General features: G+C 32.9%; 1 long non-coding RNA gene across 1 annotated transcript; it reads right to left on the bottom strand.

The window, feature by feature from the left end:
- Positions 1 to 388: 388 nt before the first annotated feature.
- Positions 389 to 2,545, bottom strand: LOC127708931 (uncharacterized). The gene is made up of 2 exons (XR_007985436.1): positions 2,437 to 2,545; positions 389 to 1,137 (listed from the first exon to the last, which is right to left on the bottom strand). It is a non-coding gene; the product is annotated as an uncharacterized LOC127708931 (long non-coding RNA).
- Positions 2,546 to 24,033: the final 21,488 nt, after the last annotated feature.

Below are 24,033 nucleotides of genomic sequence, written 5' to 3'. Positions count from 1 at the left end.
CTAGTACCCTGCTTTATAAAGACCAACACACTGGATCGGAGTATTAATATGCATCTAGGGTAACAGTCCTCAAGGACCCGGGCATATTATTCCGACTACATATCAAACAGATTTTGGGCTCATTGTTAAATTTTGCGTGAAGGACGGAGACGTAGCAAATACCAATTTTAGACTCAGATCGAACCCTCTACTTCCTATATTCAAAGAGACAACGCTACCACCAGACCACCGACACCATTACATGCATGTCTGTCCCAGGTTCAAGTTAGGGATACATACTATTTTAATCTGGATTTTTATCGTTGTTTTATTTCCAGGGCATGTTTTTTGCATGCAATCGAGAGTATTAATAATTCACAATATACCATTAATTGTACGCATACTAAACTAAATATTAAAACATTTTTAATTCTGAATTAACTTATTAAACAACGTTCCAATGCTCTGATTAAATGCATTTTTCATCATAATGATAATGGGTAGTCCTTTTTATGTTCATCGGTCGTCACGGTCAGCTGTCGATAAATTTCAAACAAAAGTTAATTTCTACTGTTAAGCAATTTTTTCAAGAAGTTTTTTTCTCTAATGAAATCCAACTTGGAAACACTTCGTTGGCTGGTTCTCAATGCCTCACCAATTTTGGGTAAGTTTGGAAGATTTGGAACCTTTGGAGCTGGTGGAACTGATCCAGATTCCCCTCGTTTATTCCAAGATCGCTCGGCTGGCTTATCTGCATCATTCAAATACCACTTGCATACGTCGGGGTTTTCTTCTTTCATGCAAGCTAAATCGATAAGTGTTTTGCGACAAGATACTTCCATATCGGGGCAATGCATATGTAAGTAAACATAGAACTTGCCAATGCCAATTAAAGCCTTGCGAACTTCAGCACTGCAACAGTCCCTTGGACACAGATAGTCACCAATTGTCGTCACGCACTCGCCAACCTGTGTGTCCTTTTCTTTCTCGTCCTCAGAGTATTCACCCATTGCGCACTGGCCTATTTCCTCGTTTACATTTTCCATGTTTTTCCCGCCTATCCATGCAACAGTGCCAACAAATTCAGAGGCTGGACTAGCGTTGGTATTGGCACACCACAAAATGGTGATGACAAGAGAAACGAGTGTCAACTTCATTCTGAAAATTAAATAATTCAGTTAGAATAGAAATTAGGTTTTTTATGTCCATCAGGTCACATCTTAATTATTCTGCTGTCAATTAAATACTTGTATCGTATCTGTGAAATGAGGCCAATATATTTGTGTTTAGTGGTTTCCTTCTTTAAAAAATAGGAAAAGAAGCCGGATTCTTCTTTAATTGTTCCTTTTCAAAAATGTTTATGACTAGAAATAAAATATATAATTTTTGGCAAAACTGTTTGAAGTCAACCCGACGCAACATCGGCTTGTGCGCTAAGGTGGCGTATTACAAACACCAATCAATAAATCTACAGTCCTCTTTGAACGATGATTGATTGTGTTCTAAACGTCCAGTGAAAAATATTTCAATTATATTCAGGACGAGAACAGCTTTTTCAGCTGAATTTTTTACTATATTCATACCATTAAAAAAATACAACATAAAATTGAGAATGGAAATGGGGAATGTGTCAAAGAAACAACAACCCGACCAAAGAGCAGAAAACGGCCGAAGGCCACCAATGGGTCTTCAACACAGCGAGAAAATCCCGCACCCGGAGGCGGGCTTCAGATGGCCCCTTAATAAAAATGTGTACTAGTTCAGTGAAAATGGACGTCACACTAAACACCAAAACATATAAATGAACTAAAATTAAAAAACATACAAGACTAACAAAGGTCAGAGGCTCCTGACTTGGTACAGACGCAAAAATGCGGCTGGGTTAAACATGTTTTGTGAGATCTCAACCCTCCCCCTATACCTCTAACCAATTTAGAATAAACAAACACACAGCAATACGCACAGTAAAACTCTGTTTAAAAGAAGTCCGAGTCCGATGTCAGAATAGGTAACAAAAGAAACTAAGCAAAATGATAATGATACATAAATTAACAAAGGACTACTAGCAGTTACTGACATGCCAGCTCCAGACCTCAATTAAACTGATTGAAAGATTATGTCTCCATCACATGAAAATCAAGCACAATCCCTTCCGTTAGTTTAGTACCATTACTATGATATGTTTGTCAAAATTAATTTGATAAATTATGACATTCCGGAACCTTTTATAGCATTCTATATGATAACCGTTTTGGTCATTTTTGAAGGCCGGTCGGCCTTCTGTTGTTGTTCTCTTCCTTGTCTGAATAGTTGTCTCATGATAATCATACCACATCTCCTTGTCTTTAGGGCGCTGGTGAATAGTTGTCTCATTAATAACCAAACCACATCTCCTTGTCTTTAATATAATAACGATAATGAAGTAAATATTAAACAAGCAAGTAAATTAAAGCTTACCTTAACGTTTTGGTTCTACTGAGTACTATAATGCCTAAATTCTTGCCCTGGGGCTTTTTATAAAAGCTATTTTACAATGTTAACCAATGAAAAGGTGTTATATAAAATAACCTTGGATATTTCAAAATGAAAATGCTTACACAAGTATTTTTGGTATAATAAACAACTTAGTTTTTCACCCTTGTTCTAAATCACATTTTTTGGGGTGTACTGCGTTCTAACCAAATTTGTATTTGCACATTTCATAATGTGTGTAATTTATGATATAATGTCGTTTATTCTATTTCTAAATAATACCAAAAAATAAAAACAGTTTTTTCTTTAATATGTTGATTTAATGTCCCATTTTTTATAAATTTTTCCTTATACTTTTGATTAAACATAGAATTTATATTTGATGAGGATAAATGAAACGGTTAACATTTTTGTTAGCTTTTCGGTTAAGTGATGAATACAAATTTCTCATATAACAAAAATTGAGTTTTAGAAATTTTGATCTGCGTTTGAATACAAAATAAAAATTGCATTGCCATCTAGAGATTATTTGTAAAGGAGAAAGGAGAAAGTTCGGTTATGGTAAAGCCACCCGTTTTACCACTTTCAATCGAAAATCAAAAAGTATTTTCAATATACCAAATCTTAAGATATGCATAAGAAGATTGTCGTAAAGCAGTATTTATATTTTTGAATGTTGTCTTATCTTAATGTTGGCATTTTTTCTTACAGTTAGTGCAAAGCAGTAGCAGCTGCCATAATAGCCTCATTTTGAGATATTGGCATTAACATGATTAATGTTTAGACTTGATCAACAGCTTTAACCAAAACGATATTTTGCTACAAAGATGTTATCAATAATTTGTGTAAATTTAAAAATACTTTTTGGGTAAAGCTGTCCCTCATATATATTTTTTACCAAAAACTATTTGTGAAATGGTAATTTTAGGCCAAGTACGTAAAAACTGTATTTCGACATGTTTATGATGTGTCATAGTGAGATCACAAAGTAACCTTTCTGCATTAAAGTGTCCATATCTTATTGAACAGTTGGTTTATCAATTATAACAGAATTTAAAAAAAAAAGCTTTAATAAGTTTACTATGTTTACAATCTCAGAGTCCAAATAATTGGTCTTATCATGCCTCCTCTTTTGAGGTCAACTGAAGGTGATCTATTTTCAAAATGACCTCTCGGAAGGAACATTTGCACCTAAGAAATAAACATAGAAATAACTTTTACAGAAATATAATTCTTGACATAGAACTCCACTCATTCAAATACATTGTATTTACTACTCACAGAGAAAAAAAAGAAGAAAAAAAGACCTTCAAGTTCATTGAAACCCAAGAATTTAGAGCATGCAATATCAATACTTGAAAGTTATACATTTGGCACAATATCACGTGATTGCAGTTTACTTTCTATCCTTACGTTTGAGTACGCTACGGTTAATGACACAGACTTAGTTGACAAAAAATTATGAAGAAAAAGTCAGAAGATAACCAACGAAACCAAACAGGAGCTTCTTAGGAAGAATGAAAAGAAGCTAGCATTAATCTTTAACTACACGTTCTGCGATATAGATGATGTCCTCTCGCTAAATAATTAAAAGTTTGGCGACTATGTTGAAAGCATCTATCCCATCGAACTTGAAATAAAGGATATAACAGATACAGTCTGCCTTCTGTCTTGACCTACACGTCTAGAAATTGACGATGAAGGTCGGTTGACAACAAAACTACTTTACGACAAAAGAGATGATCTCAGCTTCCCAATTGTGAACTTTGCATTTCTATGTGGCAACATTCCTTCAGCACCTGCATACGGAGTATATATCTCTCAGTTGATACGATGCCCCAGAGCTTGCATTTCTAATCATGATTTCTGACAGAGGATTGTTGCTTACAAGGAAGCTATTGAACAAAGAGTTCCAAGTAGTGAAGTTGAAATCATCCCTTCGAATTTTTTATGGACGCCATCACGAGTTGGTTTAACTTTATGGAATATCTGTTTTACAGATGACGACGGATATATGATCCAATTGTTATAACCGCACTCCACTCCTCTTTTCCTCGAATGTGACCTTCCGAATTAGACTTTTCACCGGTGTCACATGTGGGGAAAGATCTGCTTATCCTTCCGGAGCACCTGAGACCACCCCCCCCCCCCCCCCCCCTTATAGGTGGGGTTTCGTTTTACTCAGTCTTTAGTTATCTATGTTGTGTTTTGTGTACTGTTGTTTGTCTTTTCGTCGTTTTTCTTTTTTTGCCATGGCATTGTCAGTTTGTTTTCGACTTATGATCGAGTTTGAAAATCCCTTTGGTATCCTCATCTCTCTTTTATGATGATAAACGGTGAAATGACCAAATCAGAACAAATAAGTTTTTTTTTAAGTACTTCGTAACTTCATCATCTTTGAATGAAAGTGCAGTAAGTAGGACTATAACACCAGAATAAAGTGCAAAATAAATTTCTTGATTCATCCTAAAGTAGGAGATCCATTGAAATTAATATCAACCACTTTACTCAAGTTTTAAATTTCACTTGATAGTGTATATATTAAAGTTGTTAAAGGGCGTCACCCAATTATCTGAATATAAACCTCAGTGAAAGAAAACTAATCGTTTCGCGTAATAATACATATCAAATCAGATCCAATAAAGATTGAAATTATGATGAGCATGAAAATATTGTATGACTTTGTCGGCGGTTTTTCCCTAAATAAAAACTACATGTAGTCCATATGGCTAGAAGTGGTGTTAAACACCAAAAATCAGACATCAATCAATTTTTGTTTGGTCTATTGTTTTCATTCTTAGGCTTTATTTGTTTGGCCCATTTTTCGAACGTATTAACGCATTATTCTCTATTCTATAAACCCCCTCTATATCCTCTTACAGAGGAAAGTTGATTCGTGAAGTAATATTTTAGAAATTCTATCTTTACGAATGCTCTATATATATTTTGATGTACTTGTTTTATTGGGTTTGTGACTCACTTAATCAACAACAGGACAAGAAAATGAATATTCATTTATTGAATTATGTCGATTTAAAAATCTAAATTAACAGACATCAAAATGTAAAACGCGCTTTGAATACCGGTATTATGTTATTGCATAATATTCACAGCTACATATACGTCTGACATGTTATATAATTGGTTAAAAGCTTGCATTGAAGAGAGGAATTTAAAAAATAATTATATATAACATGAACCATATCCTTTATCCTAACCATTATCTTGATTAAGAAATTGAACACTGGCATTATAGATAAGACATACAAATCGGTGACCTATGGATTTCTTATATCTTTGTCAGTCGCTCTCCGATGATAGTTGTCTTGAAGGCAATAATTCCATATATCTATGTTTTAGTAAATCATTCAAAGTGTATAATATGTAGAAATAAACAAACAGTAAAAAAAAAATACAGTGACATAATAAAACACAGAATAAAATGCGAGACCTGAAAAGTTGAAACAACAGGGTTTAATACTGAATTTACAAATAAAAGCAAATCTTTCCTAACGGTTTCTCAGTATTTCAAGCCTTGCAATTTTACCAGGGTGTCTTTCTTTTTCTCACATGTGGAATGCTCCTTCAAATCGTTCAGAGGGTGACCGTATTACACTGTCTCAACAAGTAGGTTGGGTAAAATCGGAATATCTCAATACACAACAACCATTGCCGTACATTTGTAGGTAACTTACATGTCGATGAGTAAACATTGACACGTATTACTCGATTCTTTTACATGTTTTATTTGTATATATTTTAAAATAGATGCTAAACACCTCCAGCTTTGCTTTGCGTATAGAAATATGTCATAGCTGAGCTTATCCCGTCCTGAATACAAATACCCTTGCGACAAAAGGTGTCCGTATATATTGCTTTTTTAAATGCAAAATTACTCAGTCTGGATTAATCCAAAACGATCTCATTTCCCACTGGCTGTCCAAACTCTCCAACCGTCCTTAAATTCCGGTCGACGTATTTTTCAAATCACATACATGCATGTATTCATGACTTTGTATTGATTGTTATGAATCTAGACCTACATATGCATGAACTATTTACCACTGGACTTAAAACAATCAACAATCAATCAATCATTCAAGATACTTTAATGATGAGGAACGAATATCAAAATCAAGAACGGAGTATGTTTATTCTTTTATTGCATAATCTTTAAAGTAAGAATACCCTACTTTTAACATAATGTAATATAATCGTATTCGACATAAAAACATGCATTGAAAAGAGAATTTCGAAATACTAGTAAAATTGAAAATATAACCTATAATTTCCAAACTTCTAACTTTACAAAGGTTTAAATGGACAATAATAAATAAGTTAAAAACTAGTATTACATGTATAAATAAGTAAACACCCACGCATACATCGTCTTAAGGAAATCAGTGAGCGTAAACCTCCGACATAAAGATCAACAAGCTGATTTTGTTTTTAATTTTATGTTAAGATAAGCCTGTCAGGTTTAAAACTTATTCTAATTATCTAAATCTTTTTAATAAAACGAAAAAATAGAAATGAAAACAAAATAACGAGAGATATGTTTGACTAAGATAAACAAAGTTATTAATTTTTTCACAAAGACGCACTTTGAAAGTTCACATCATCTATTTATTGTATCGTTTCATGGACACGATGGAGAGTAAAAAAGAAATAGGAAGTAATTAACAAATCTTTCAAAATCTTTAGTACATGTATGTAAACTCTTAGCAACTTTTACATATTTACATTGAAATTTCAACATTGAAATGACATGCGAATAACCGATACATTTGTTACTTGGTTTAGGAACTCTGTACCACTTTAAGAATTAAATTAAATGTAGCTTACTTACAACATGTATTTGACTTGCAAGAGGTCACAAGTTGGCCAACCGAATTAACCAAAAACTTGATATTTGTGATTAATTGATGTTTGCTTAAATCCAGTAGCAAATATCTCATGCATATTCGGGAGGAGAACTTTTTTTTTATTCAGGATTTTTTTCCAAAATGAATCGACTAGGGTGAGGAGAGTAGAATTAGGACTGCCAGTAGAAATAAAAGTAACCATATTTGTTGTGAATTTGTTGCTGTCAATCAATTTTGGGGTAGATGATTCAATTGTCTTAATAGTTTACAATTTAACAATTATATCATTATAATATAATTACAGATTGTATTAGTTTTAAGATTATAGAAATAAATAAGCAAACAATTTTCGCTTTGTAATATGTATGACATTCAAGATTTCCGGATATAGAAGTAATAAGAGGCCATTTTATAACAGGATGTTAAAACTGATGGAGGACTCTCTCTGTGTATGTATACCCAATTATTATCATTTATATTTATACAATTAATTTCAATGTAATTGATTTTTTTTTTGTTAAATGATGAAGTTCAAGATTCAGTTCCAGTCACAAATGAATTTATTTGTTTACTATACAGGCGTGTGTTTTTATGGAGAGGCTGCTGAAAGGATACTGGTATTGGCAAAGAAAGATTTAAATCCAATATGTCATAGTAAGAAATCTAACTAAGAAATTATCAGACAGGTTTTCGACTCAATTCATCGAAAACATATTATTATAACATACAGGGAATTGCCAATGCAAGAAATACAATGTTTTCAACTCTCAAATAGAACGAGTTTTAACACGATTTTTTTTTCTATACTCAGTAGTATTATGTATATTGTACGCTATTTCGTAAATGGAATATATTGAAGCTTATAGCATATACAAAATGTAAGTGTAGTTTCACGTAGACAGGTTTGAAATGTTTTAAGAAATCGAGTACTAAGGTTACATTGGAGTCTGCAATTCAGTGATTGTCTGTGAAAACGCTGTCTATATCGTATTTGTTTTTCGTTCATGCCTGGTCGTTGGTATTCTTGTTTGAATTATTTTACTTGATACCAAGACTGACATGTCGGTGCCTTTCATGACTTACTACCAGTTTTGTAGTCTAGAGACCGTACAGTGACATAATATAGTATTGCTTACATCTATGCCATTTGGTCTTTGGTAGATACATGTAGTTGTCTCATTGGCAGTCATACCAAATCTTCTTAGTTTTATTCATGAGTTAAGTTTTTTTTATATTTTATAGAAGGACTGCAATGATATTCCAGCATCGTGTCCAAGTGGTGTATACAAAGTTTATCCAAAACATACAACAGGATTTGACGTCTTCTGTCAAATGAAAATAGAAGTGGACATTGATCTCACAAAACATGTTTAACCCCGCCGCATTTTTGCGCCTGTCCCAAGTCGGGAGCCTCTGGCCTTTGTTAGCCTTGTATGTTTTTTAATTTTAGTTTATTTACATGTTTTTGGAGTTTAGTGTGACGTCCATTTTCACTGAACTAGCACACGATTTTATTTAGGGGCCAGCTGAGGACCACTTCTGGGTGCGGGATTGTCTCGCTCCATTGAAGACCCATCGGTGGCCTTCGGTTGTTGTCTGCTCTTTGGTCGAGTTGTTATCTCTTTGACATAATCCCCATTTCCATTCTCTATTTTATTGGACTGTAAGTTATAGAAGCAAAGAAAGATAAATGCTATGATTGTCTTATTAGCCGTTGCGTTATTTGAAATCAATCAATTTTTTTTTTCTGTTACATTTGTGTCACAGACCTTGAATACTCAAATAAGTTTTAACAAACTATATGTACCTGTGTTGTTTTTAAACATGAATTCTTAACATGTCAAAATGTCTTGCGTTTCTACATTTGTAAGGGAGCATTCTCGATCATCTTGGAGGTGATCCTTTAAGTAACTTTATATATCTTACCCCTTAGAATGCCACACCTTCAAAGACAGTTGTCATTCTTTATCGAGTTTCGTAAGATTGAATGTGATTTATCCGCTTAATATTTAGTTTCTTTTTTTAATGATATGTCTTTTTTTTAAGAGTTGTCTTCCAATGATGATACGTCATATTTAACATAGGAAAGGTCTAATTTTGAAATTGAATTTAATTGTTTCTATTTGTTTCAATGTTCTGTCGTTTAAAGGCTCCATAAATTAAGGGTTTATACTCTTTAACACCGTATAACTATATTACAGTTAATGTTTAATTCTACAGGTAACAAGAAGATGCATTCCCTTACAGCGCAAGGAAAGTACGAAATGAGAATAGATCTGTCTGACTTTGATGGAAATCATGCATTTGCAAAATATAAAGATTTCAAAATAGGAGATGCAAGTTCAAAGTTTAAACTTACGGCAAATGGATACAACGGCACTGCAGGTAACTTCATTTATCATGTTATGGATGTATTCTTCTGACGTTTCAGTCTCGTTGAAATCTCGTTCTGGAATCATTTCCAAAACATGTGATACAAGTGGAAAATATCAATGAATTTAAAAAATATTATAATCAAACTTAACTTAAGCAAGTCAATAAAGTTGATAGTATACACACAATAAGCACAAAACAATGGTGGAAAACCATTAAAAATTTGATCGGACTACCAAATAAAAAATCAGTCTATCCTACTTTAATTTTCAATAACCAATATATAGAAAGTGATTACGACAAAGCTAATTATTTTAACGATTATTTCTGCGCACAGTCTTCGGTTGATGACTCAAAAACTGTATTACCAATATTAGAATATGATGAAATTAAAAAACTAGAGGAACTGATTATAAGTGAGTAGGATGTTGAAGATGTGCTTGTAAATCTTGATATTTCAAAAGCTACAGGGCCTGATTTAATCAGTCCAGGACTCCTGAGTTCGGCAGCAACTGTCTTGAAGTATCCGTTTACAAAACTTTTTAATTTATCCCTTCTAACAGGTAGATTTCCAGATGTGTGGAAACTAGCAAATGTTATCCCTGTCTATAAGAACAAAGGTGGCCCAGAATTTTTACTTAATTACAGACCAATATCTTTGCTGTCTAACATTGGTAAGACAATGGAGAGATGCATTTTTAAATACCTTTTTAACTTTATTATTACAAATTCTTTATTAACAAAATTCCAGTCTGGTTTTATCCCTGGTGATTCGACGGTAAACCTACTGTTATGTATAATTAACGATTTTGGTAAAGCATTAGATGCAGGGAAAGAGGTAAGGGTAATTTGGACATAAGTCGAGCTTTCGACCGAGTCTGGCATAAAGGCTTACTCTGTAAGCTTTAAAAAATCGGAATTAATGGAAAATTGCTACTTTGGTTTGAAAGCTATTTAAACTCAAGAAGGCAACAGGTTATCATTTGCGGAGAAACGTCCAACAACGAGCATGTCTCAGCTGGGGTACCCCAAGGGTCTATCTTGGGTCCTATTTTATTTCTTATTTATATAAATGACATAGTTAATGATATAGAATGTGATATTAAACTTTTTGCTGACGACACTTCAATTTATATAGTGGTTGATAACGAATATGAAGCGGCAGAAAAGCTAAATAAAGATATTGAGAAAATACATAATTGGTCTAACCAATGGCTTGTCAATTTCAACCCAAACAAAACAGAAATAATGACCATTTCAAAAAAGCACCATAAACCTCATCACCCACCTGTGTATATGAATAATATTATCATAACAGAAGTTGAGTCGCACAAGCATTTAGGGGCTATTATAAATGAAGATGGAAGCTGAAATAATCATGTAAAAATGATTATTGATAAAGCTATTCCAAGATTAGCATTATTCCTAAAGCTAAAGTTTAAACTTAAAAGGAAAAATTTAGAAACTATTTATTTATCTTTTATACGTCCAGTCTTAGAATATGGGGACATTGTCTGGGATAACATACCTGATTATTTAAAAACATCTCTGGAAAACTTACAAATAGAAGCAGCAAGAATTGTTACAGGTGGTACTAAGATAACATCGAGACAGTTGCTGTACGATGAAACCGGTTGGGAAACTCTCCAGTCTCGGCGTAATAAACATAAGTTATTAAAATTTCACCAAATGTTTCACGGAGATTGTCCTGATTATCTTTCTGTATTAGTTCCAAATCAGAGGCTAGATCTACACGACCACAGGACTAGGGGGTCTTCAAATTTACAAACAATATTATGCAGAACAAGCTATTACCAAAAGTCATTTCTACCAGCCGTTATAAACCTTTGGAATGATATTCCAGACGACATTCGTTTAAATCAATCAAAATCGGGTTTTAAGACATATCTCTCTCAAAATATTAATAAAATACCTTTGTATTTTCACTAAGGCTGTAGAAGAGAACAGATATGTTTAGCAAGACTCAGACTCCAGAGTAGTGTTCTAAGGGACCATCTATTTAAAAAAAATCTTATCGAAGACGCACTGTGTTCCTGTGGTCGTGTAGAAATTACCTCTCATTACTTCCTCAAATGTCCAAAATATAATGAAATTCGAAGGGATACTATCGGGACGGTCTCTTGTTTTAATCTTAAGATTATCTTATATGGGGACAGTTTAAAGTCTGACGAGGACAATATGCAAATATTTCGTAAAGTTTCTGAATACATAAATAAAACAAAACGTTTTGAAAGTTGATCTTGTATATATATATATAAAAAAACGATGTAAAATCAAGTGGATTGTCCGTCGTAAATGACTATAATCGGACATGTTTGTTGGTTTCAGTGACTGTCTATCAAGAAAGCAAAGTAGTGTTGACTGTTTCATTTTTTTTTCATTTTTTTTTTTCATTTTTTTGTTGTTTTTTTTGTTTCACATTTTCTTTCTTTTAATTTATTTTATTTGTTAGTTGTTTTTTTTTTTTTCATTTTTTGTGTGTGTGTGTGTATTTATTCAATTTATCAAATGCTACCTTAAACTGAATATACTGTTGGCACGTAATATTGTTTGTTAAATGGATATTTTTTTTTTTGGGAGACGGATTTATATAAGTTTTTCCAAACTTTTTTCCGAATCCCATATTTGAACTTTATCTAACATTGTATTGTAATATTTTATTCATGTAACTTTTCATTAATAAATACTGTTTAAACTAAACTTAACTTTGTGAAACAATTGTGTATTTACAATAAGTATTTTTTTGAGTAATAAAATTTTCAAATTTTATAACCAATCAAGTCAGTCTCATTAGCCAAAATTTTGAGAAAATGGGTGAAGGATACAAGAAATGATTTATAAAACTTTCTTATATTAACACCTTCCTATAGTTTTTTTGAGTTAAATTTATTTAGATTGGTCCACTTCATCTTAAGTGAAAGTATAAAAAAAAGTTTAATTGTGAAACTGTGATTTTTTTTTCATGATAATAGCCCATAAATGGATAAAAAATTGATGAAAAATGGAAAAATCATCAAAATTGGGTACTTTCAAATGACCGTAGCAAAAAAAGTAGTGCACCATCATATGATTTTTTCTTCACCAATTATTTTTTTACAGTCATATAAACCCAACAATCAGGTTAAGAAAAAAAAAAGATTGATTCTAGAAATGTTTGACTCCTCAGAGGTGTACATCCTTAACACAAAAACTGATTACTTTTAATTAAATAATTATTTTGTTTAAAAATTGGATATGGTTGATATGGATTTAGGAAAGGTTCTTTTAATACATGTATAAATATGCTGTAAAATGGATAAAACAGGATTGTTTTTCAAAAAAGAGGGTTTTAACTCCATTAAAAAAAAAACTCAAATTTCTTTCCTCTTGTTCGATTAAAAGAAAGCATAAAACACTCCAAAGATTCATGTAGCCTAAAGTTAATTGTTTAATCATGACTTGATTTCCAAAAAAGAAAATGAAGTCAAAATTGACATTAAGCACAAGAAATATTTTGTACGTAAATATTTAGACTAGTTCCTTATTCTTTATCTGTTTGGATATGATACCCGTATGTTGCAAGGGAGAAAACCAGCCTAGTGGATATTAAACACTATGTTAATACACTCTTACATGGAAGAAATTGAGCCTCCGAAGAGACCTCTTGTTACATGTATGTGTGGTGATACATAATTTGCAATGTCTTATATTATTAATCGAAAATTTTTAAGGATTTGTGGTTCTTTAAAACTGATCACATGCACATTAGTATTTACTCCGTTTATACTCCAATGCTGTTTGGTTTAGCTTTTCGTAGGTAAAAAAATAGCATATTTCACAGGGCATACATCATGTTATTAAAATACGTTCTAGTTTTACAATGTGCATGCAATAGTTGTTGATTAATAATATGACAGTTGTAGCCTTTTGTTGAGGTCAACACGATGTTATATCGAAAAGAGAAGCATATCGACCTAGGACTTCGTCCTCGGTCCATATGTTTTCTCTTACATGTATGTTGATATACGTCGTAACGACCTCATAAAAGGTCTAAAAATTGTATTATATCAGCTTCAAATATTTGTTTTATACGAGTAATTAGTTTTCAATAAAATTCTGTAGGAAACAGCTTGGCGCACCATTATGGCTACCCCTTTTCGACCAAAGACATGGATAGTGATAATTCCAAGTCAAATTGTGCTACTTATTATCCAGGCAGGCGCCCGGTGTTTCAACAAATGCAATACGTCTGACATGAAACAAGACAAGAAAAGAAACACAATGGTGCCTACTGGCGTACATGGTAAGGAAACATCTACTCACTAAAACACTCAGTGATGATGCTCCGAAGATTATATTAATTTGATAAAATCTTCTAATTCAAGACTAGTTTCGTTATTTTTGCAGGGTTGTTGAAAAATACTACTCAAATATGCTCAAAGCCAATGAAATATATAGAAAACGTTTGTATTGCTAACGCAAAACAAATAAAAAAAAACTTAAAAAACAAACAGACACGGTCTTATAAATAAAAGAATTAACGGTTAATTACCAAATGTAAAACATTATTTAAACTATTGCTGTATAATGTTACGAATATGTCCATAATCTGTTAGAGTTGTTCTTTCCAGTTCAATTGATATTTGCAGAGGTTATTTTACAACTGGTTAAATTCCTAAATTGCAATGCAGGGAATCGATACTTAAGATTTACTGACAAATTATTAAGTCTTGGATTTCTCGAAAAACTTCATTAAATTCTTACAAAGATTTCAACATTTGGTTTTGAATTTTGGCTGTACGTGTACCTATACTTATGTATATGAATTTTGAAACAGGTGTGATATCAAATCACGATGATGTTGAGCTGGTAAATCATGATACAATCCATGATATCCTTTGAATAATGTTGTTAAGGTTAAAATTGTGTACATTGTTATAAGATCTTTGAAAATTGTCCTTATCTATACTGAAAAATTAACACAAAATTGATACACGTATATTGCCATTCAGTAATAAACAGTTATGGTAATGCATCCTGGCGATATTTATATTTTGACATTTCAGAAAGTATTACTTTTCGCAGACTGCTAATGACTTCTGTGTACCAAATCATTGTATGTGTACTGATTTATGTGTTAGCCTTGAAAAAACATGATATTTACTAGCTTTCAGTAAATATGAGCACTCTTACATCTAAACTTAAGGTCATTGGTTTTATGCTTTCTACCAATCAAATCAGCTTCGCTTGACAAGATTTTTCAGTTTCTTCTAATGTTATACCCTTTCAACAATGTTCCACAGTTAGGAGAGGGTTGTAGGCCAAAACAAAAACATGTTTAACCCGCAACATTCTTTATGTGACTGTCCTAAGCGAGTGGCCAGTATTCTAGTAGTTGTTGCTGGTTGCCGTCTATCATATCAATTGTTTTTCGTGTAATTCTTTATGCTTAACTCTGACCGGTTTTTTTTTTGTTATGAATTGTTTCACATGGTGTTATCTTGGAACTTTTGTAGCTTATTATACTGTGGTGTTCCTGATTGTTTGTACTAAAATTCGACATAGTTTGTTGCCATTATAACACGTCAAATGTTAAATTTTTGTTCCATTTTCTGAACATTTTTACTTTAGTTATGTTACGGTAAAAGTAAGATCATGTGCTGTATCTTTGGACTTTACATTAGAACAAGACGCCTTTTAAAATGCCCTTTAATGTATTATGTTACCTTGCCGGAATTAATGGAGAACGGTGACCTCCATTTTCTCTTTTTTTTCTAAAAGTTTATAGAAAGTGCAGCCTTGTTATGAAACTTTTCAAACAGACTATTTTTTTATAACATTGAGGTAGCTTTTGAAATTAAGGGGTGCATTTTCATCATGCATAGGTCTGATATTTTAGTCCGGTTGCTATACTTTTGCTTCTCTCCAGGTACATCATCACTCCAACCTTCAGTGCATTTGGTAAATATTTTGGACTCAAGAATCACTGAAGAGACTTTACAGAAATGCGTATCTGGTGCAGAAAAAAATAGTTTACCGTTATGCTTTTGCTTCTAAAAAGTCAAACCGTTATGACGTAGCGAAGTTAAAAAATTAAAAACAGGTCGTCGAAATTTTGAAATTCAGTGCATTATAATTTAAAAATTTGAATGCCCCCTTTTCCTGACCATATTTGTGCAATAATGCTGACTGTCATGAAAACGTCGGAAGTCATGGTGTTTATATTCTATGATTATTCAAACTTGGTTCTTTTTAACGTACGATATCAATAAAATGAAGGCCAATGGAAGACAACTTAAACAATTACTGATGTTAAAGGCATCGGAAATCTCAACTCCGCTAAATTGCGATGCTTTCCGAAGCTCCACACGTTTTGTCGCTCACTATAAAAACAATAAAAAAACAACAACAAAAAAAAACCAATTACATTAGAATTAAATTAGGACATGTGGTTGCTCTTTACTCAAACTCACATTTCTGTATTTAAACAAATCTGTGTCTACTGAAATTAAATGAAACGAATTGAAAACGGACAAGTTGAAAAGAGTTCAGTTAAAAAGTTGTTAAGATATCTACCACCAAACAGATAATCTTATTGAAAAGTATAAGTTTTGGCCTATATACAGAATGTGTAAAATTCAATCAATTCCAATATTTAAAACTAATATTCAGTTTATATTAAGTATTGCGTGCAACTTATTTTATGTTCACAGACATAGTTTATTGCAACTGTATTGAATATTTATTTTTCCTTCATTGGTTGTCCTTTTGCTTTTTTCGAAATAGCTGGTCTTGTTGACAGGAAGCTTTTGTATGATGGCAGGATGCGGCCATTCGTATTTATGCGTTTTCGCATTTGTCATAGACGGAATAACGTGAAAACACTATTTTCTCATTTTCGCATTTTCGCTCTATCGTTTATAAGTTTCGACTTATTCACGCATTCGCCTTCTCGCCATTTTGCTTTGTTTTCGTAAATAAAATAAAGAATATATTCTAAAATGAATTGCATGAAAAAATCAATATCGGAGCATTTGTTATGGAACGCGGGAACCACATTAATAGATAATCACAATTTATCGGGGATAATGATAGTTTATCGGTCGATCATTATAGATAGTCGGCGTAAAGTATACTTTACGGTCGATCATCATAATCTAATTAATGTGACTCGCGCGCAGATAATGATAGTTACTTTTTTGATAATGCATTAACGGTCCATAAAGTGAATTGTTTCGAGAATTTTAGTTAACCTCGACCAAGTGAATTAAAACACGAGTCGTAAGTTCGATAACTTTAATTAAAACCGGAAATGCTTGTAAAATCGATTTTGATTGGCGTTCAACTTTTTTCTACTTTCGCTTTTGCGAATTGATTTACAACAATCTATATGATTTTGGATGACAGTGACAGTTGTTACTAATAATCTTAATTTTATTTAAGGACATAGCTGCTGTAATTTGTAATACTTATTCTCATTACTTCTAAATATATTCACCTGAATCAAGCGATATTCCTCAAATTCCTTGACTGTTACCATCACCTGGCATTTAGGCTTTTAGCTTTTGACCCCATGTGCCTATAAATTGCGTTTGTGTTTTGAGGAAGGGGGTTTTGAAATTGAATATTCGGTGCTGCCAATTACCGAAATAAGTTAAATAAATATTATTATACAATTAATATTATCGTGCATGCAAATAATCATACAATACTAGACTTTCGTTAGATTTGATTGTTCCTCATGGGAGTCATTTATTCTGTTAATCGAGGTCTCAGTCCGATGATTTACGTTTGTATGAAGTTACGTAAAAGAAAAGTCTTTTGAGATTGATTTGTAAAAAGGGCTTGTATTTCCTATCATGAATTTCTTGGTAGAGTGATGCTGCTCACAAAGATACTATTAAACCAAAAGTTCCAAGTGGTGAAGTTGAAATCATCCCTTCGTAAATTTTACGGACGACATCACAAGTTGGTCGACCGTTATAGAATGTCAATTTCTCAGATGACGACGGATATGTTCCAATTGTCATAACTACAATCCCGTCCCCTTTTCACGGAATATGAAATACCGAATTAGACTTAAAACCGTTTTTTTACTTACATGAACAACACGACGGGTGTCATATATGCAGCACGATCTGCTTACCCTGAGTACCTGAGATCACCTTCGGTTTTGGTGGGGTTCATGTTGCTCAGTACTTAGTTTTCTATGTTGGGTATTGTGTACTGTTGTTTGTGTGTTGGTCATTTTCTTTTTTAGCCATGGCGTTGTTTCGACTTACGAGTTTGAATGTCCCTCTGGTATCTTCTCCTCTCTTTTACTACAAATTTGGTAAAATTTATTAATTTTATCGGTTTCGTAGTGATTGCATATCTCTTGTATAATTATTAATTTGTATGAAATGGATGTCTGTGGCTTATTTTAATTTCTCATTTTTAAAATCAGACATTTTTAAACGTCAGATGCCAGCCATGTTTACGTAAAGTTTACTTTTTCAGTGGAACCTTATCTGTTGATAATTTATATAACCTTAAACCATTGTGGTGACGTCAGCCTATTCATTTACCGTGGATTCTTTTTCTAGAATGAACGCTTCCTAAATCTGCCGCTGAAATTGACTCACCAAATTATATTCAATTGTTTCCTTTGTGTGCCTAATTTCATTAAGTTTGAATTGGCTAATTTACTGATTTCTGTTCACTAATGGAATTAATTTAAAATCTTACCTTTAATTTTTGTAATTTTTATATGCCTTCACTGGGAATCGAACCCTTCCTTGAAATCTGTTATGTGTGACTGACATCAACAGATCGACCAAACCTCTCGGCTACCAATGGGTTACACTATAGATGTCTATTTTATATATTTAAATGAACATCTGATATACATAGGTTCATCTGACACACAGGGCTTGTACCTTTATATAGACAAAATAGGCAGTCGTATAGTATGAGTTGGTAGCCGCGAGGTTAGCATGGTTAAAATCAATGAGTTAAAGATAGGGATTTGTCGGTTTAGGTTCGAATCCCTGTATTCTCTCTGTTGTTCCAATTCTTAAGTTATCCTGGTTTTTTTCTAAATTTGCATGTTATAGTGGATATTTTTGTAATAATAGCGAGTTTTACCGGGTTTTTTTTTTATATTATTATTGGTTATTTCGCATGTTTGAAACAAAAATCATAACATTCTATTTGTCAATTTTTGTTTTATGAATATAGTTTGATTTCATCTGTTTTACTACATAATTTTACAAAGGTTTGTTCGCAAATTCCTATGCGAGAAAATCGTGATGTGCCTAGAGTGCTAGAAAAATTTCGATAACATACTTATTATATATACTTTATATATGCTGTTTGGTCGGGTTGTTGTCTCTTTGACACGTTCCCTATTTCCATTTTCAATTTTATTAGAAATAATTTCGAATAGGTCTTATTTTGTATAAACAGATAATATTCATATGCCTGGTAATATAAAGATCTGTAAAGGTAGAAGTGTTATATTTGTATTTTGTTAACCAATTAATTGTGATCTGAGATTTATCAATGCATCGTTGGACACGATAACATGGTTATTTAAACTCACTTACAATACCTTCTAATTAAGAAAAGGCTTTAATTTTGAAAAGAAATTAACACAATAGTTTAAGTTATAGATACAATGGATAAGCGTAGATTCATGAAAAACAAACCATTCGCCCTCCGGGCTCATGGTTTCTTTTTCAAGAATCCACGCTTATCCATTGTATCTATATAACGTATATATATATATATATCCTAAATTGAGGTAAATTCTATGGCCTTCCAAATACCGTTTCGATTCCTAACATCACTGAAGAGACATTAATTGTCGAAATCCGGATATGGTGTACAAATTTTTGCACCTCATGTTTGCGGTATACCATCTTTTCCGCAAGTATATTGTTTTCTGTTTGGTAATAAATTAATAATAAAATCTATTTTGTTACATCTTGTGATCCGTTTATTTGGCAATCGCCAATGGCAGTCAGCAGGGTTTAAGAACATCAGTTGTTCGACCTGCTAGTCAAATGCGTTTTGTTAAAATATACTTTTTCACTCATTTGGTCTTTTGGAAAATGTTGTTTGTGCTGTATTTAGACACCTCTACCGAGAAATTTATTTTGCATGCACACGTATAAAAATTGCGGTTTTTATCTAACGCAATCATAGGTTTGAACGTTGTTTTCAATTTAGACTTGTATATGTATATATATATGTGACCGTTTTGTGTATATTTTAGTATATCTAGTTATGTAGAAGCACGTGTATAATGGCAGATTATAAAAAAAAACGAATTGTTTAGTCCACGATGCGGTGATTTCAGTTGGAATTAAATGCATATCTTTCTATTCGTATACTATCTGGTATTTACATCTTATTAATACAAACTACATGTTCGTGGTAGTGTTTTCTTTTCTGTCATCATAAAGAGCATCTGTACCTAAGAGGAAGCCGGCGTTTTCGAATATTGAAAAATAACCAACTCGTGACCGTTCAATACTATTTATTAAATCGATGATTGTGTTTTCTTTATCAGAGTTCTCGCATTATTATCCTTTTTACTAAGTTGAAAAGGAACTATATATTATTTTTCTTATTCTTATTCTTTTGAAACAACTTTCTTGACATCATCTTGGCAGTACTCACTGTTGTCTAAATATTTTGACGTGACGTAATAAGAGTGTATTTCATCAGATAATTTGCTACTCGTTATTTGTTAATGTAGGAGGTGGCGGACAGGGTAAAGGGAGACAGTGAGAGAGGGGTCGGGAGGAAGGAGAAGAGGGTCGGGAGAAAAGAGAGGGACAGGAGAAAGGATAGAGGGACAGGAGAAAGGAGAGAAGAGACAGGAGAAAGGGGAGACAAAAATGTATATAAAAAATAATAAACTTGAGCCGGAAAACAATTATTTAATCAATTTGGTTAATAAAAAGCTTCAATAAAGTGCCAATAAATGTCATAGTAATGAAAACGACCTCATAAATACTCCGAGCATCGTCACTAGTTCATTACGGGCCATTACGAATTTATTCCAATAAATGGTTGTCAAATCCTACCCAGGACCGCCACTCAATAGACCACAAGGTGTTTCGAACATCTCTGAAGGCCAATTAGAATAAACTAATTGACCTTGACCATGTCCATCGTCAGGAGTCCAAGCCATTGCATGGTGACACTTGATCTTAAAAATACTGTATTTTCTATAAGGGGCTCTAATATTTCAACAAATTGTTGTCAAATCCTATTCCAGCAACCCAACTCCATAGATCACAAGGTGTTTCGGGCATCTATTTTGACCAATTAGAATAAACTAATTGACCATGGCCATGTCCATCGTCAGGAGCCCGAGCCATTGCATGGTGACACTTAATCTTAAAAATACTGTAATTTTTATAGGGCACTAATATTACAATAAAACGTTGTCAAATCCTATCGCAGCACCCAACTCCATAGATCGCAAGGTGTTTCGAACATCCATTTTTACCAAAAAGAATAAACTAATTGATCATGCGCATGTCCATCGTCAGGAGCCCAAGCCATTGCATAGTGACACTTAATCTTAAAAATGCTGGAATTTTTATAAGGGGCCCGACACCTCGTGATCTGTGTAACTAATACTTTTGTATACTCTTTCTGTTCTGTCCACGTTTATCAATTTAACAAACATAGTATCTATACTACTACATCTAAAGACCGTTTTTTGTTCACCTTATAAACGTATAACCGAAGAAAGCTACAAGTCAAACTTATATAAGGGTATATATACTTGATAAGGTATACTGAAAATTTTACCCTTTTCCATCGATTACTGTTTGAAACAATAAGCAATTAGACAAATTAATAAGTTCCGGAACTATCCGATGCGATTTCCTTTTAGTCATGTCATTATATTTCTGGTGTAATGTAAGCAGTTTAACATGTTAAAGAACAAGTAGTATAGATATCATCATTCACAAAGAAACAAAGTACTTGCTCCATTATACACTAATCATGCTGTACCGAACTTGAAACAAACTACTCCCGGCCCCGATATTTATACACTGTACATGTACTATCTATACTACTAAATCTAAAGACCGTTTTTTGTTCACCTAATAAACGGGTATACTGAAAATTTTACCATACTTATTTTTAAAAACAAAAAGTGTTACATACACTCCTTCATAAAATATTGAATAGAAATACGGCGATATATCTATCTATACTACTAAGATAACGAGGTCCAATTTGTTAGCCGGCATGACGTAAAAATGACAAACTAAAGAATTCAACTTTATATATAACTTATATAGGACAATGGTGTTGATTAAAAATTACACCATTCCAAGCCCTTTTGTTTTCCACATAATTTATATTACCAATAATTTACAAGTTCGGGGTCGACGGGTTCAAACAGAAAGATTTTGAAAGCAGGGAAAACTGTGCACCTGAGATCACCCCCAGTTTTTGGTGGAGTACGTGTTGCTTAGTCTTTAGTTTTCTATGTTGTGTCATCTGTACTATTATTTATCTGTTTGTCTTTTTATTTTTGGCCATGGCGTTGTCAGTTTGTTTTCGATCTATGAGTTTGACTGTCCCTCTGGTATTTTTCGTCCCTCTTTTATAATCAGCATAACTTTATTCGATGACAATACGAATACTAAAAATAAGGCGTAGGTACTTTAATTCAGTCCCGGTCCCGCGATATCGCGGGTGTGTTCTAGTAGAATATATTTTCATATAAATTTGCACCATGTTAATTACCAAGTGTTGCAGATGTTGCTGTGTCTTTCAAGTTTTATGCATACGGAAAGCGGAAAGAGGTCTTTTATCAAATACAAGTTTTGCCTTTTCGTCATCTTTTTATTTATCCCAGTGTTTTAAAATGGTGTTCTTTAAAACACTATGGAGAACACCAAGGGAGGCGACTGTAATACAGATTTGGGTTAAACCATTAATGTGTCATTTCGTTGTTTTGCAGTCACCTCCTGCATAACAGTTTTAATTTCATTTTCTTTGTATCCCCTTTTAATAAGGCGTCCAGGAAATAACGCTTACTGTGTTTGCAAATTGTGTTTGCAAATCTACTGGATCGTTCGTACGTCTCTTAAAGCGAAGCAGTTCTCTTTTAATTATGCCTCTGAAAGTAGAGGATGGGTGGCATGAGGACCTCTCTAAGTACTGATAATTTTCAGTTTATTTTCCGATGAAATGTCATGAGGTCTAATATTCCTGTTTCTCTAAATCTTGGGCCTTTGAATACCAATTTAACACATCTAAAAACTGCATTTTAGTTTGAATTGTGATTTCTTGTATGTAAATTATTGTAACTGTATTGAATGGTGTCTGTTAGCATGTCCAACAAATTGTGCTATTTCATCATCTGTACCTTCATTGCAAATAAATAGCCATCGTTCCTAAACCTATAGAGGCTCTATATTTTCCGTTTATGTTGGAAAGTCCTTAAAATACTATTTAAGACTTCATAAACTCTCAGATCGGTAATTTCAGGTGATAAACTATTTCCCATTGGAAGTTTTGTAAAATTTATCATTGAACATATCTATTGATCTATCTTTAGAAGTTCCAATATATATCGCTGCGGAGGCAATGGTATCGCATATTTACATTTAATTATCGTAGGCCAAGCATGATTGACTGAGTCAACCATTTCTGCATGGGACATATTGTTGTACATTTTTTGTATGTCAAAACTGAATAAGTAGGTGTCGGGTTTTACCTACAATTTCTCAATAATATTTTAAATTCTAATGAGCCACTTAAACGTGTACTGGAAGTATGAATTTATCCGAACACTTCCCTTTTCTCTCTAAAACAGTACCAGATAATGAAACAATAGGCCTCCCTTGAATTCTGACATTTTATACAGCGTAGGATTCTGTTGAACCTTTTTTTTATTAGTTCAGGATCCAGTTTGTGCGATTTATTCAAAAGATACAACCTGTCTGGTTTAAGATTTCTCTTAGCAAAAGAACATTTAAATGTGATATCATCCATGACCCCTTTCCTATGCACTTCAAAGATAATATTATTGATTTTCTGGTTGGTCTCTATTATATTTATTTGTTTAATTTCTATGAAGTGGGAAGCACGTCTACAACATGTAAGTTGCCTAATTTCATTTATACATGCTATATATATTCTGTTTTATTCAAGATCACTGTGGTGTTATTTTAATTTGCTTTTCGAATTTCGAACTATTTTTTTTTTCAGGGAGTAAATTGCTTTTCTTTCCAGCGTAGCCAGTGAGATTATTAAGTTATCTATCTCAATCTTAGCTTTTGATATCTATACTACTAAAGGAAGAGACCGATTTCATTGAGCC

This window comes from Mytilus californianus, unplaced genomic scaffold (genome assembly GCF_021869535.1).
Source record: "Mytilus californianus isolate M0D057914Y unplaced genomic scaffold, xbMytCali1.0.p SCAF_7, whole genome shotgun sequence".
Taxonomy (NCBI): Eukaryota; Metazoa; Mollusca; class Bivalvia; order Mytilida; family Mytilidae; genus Mytilus; species Mytilus californianus.
This window is presented reverse-complemented; position numbering and strand designations above follow the sequence as displayed.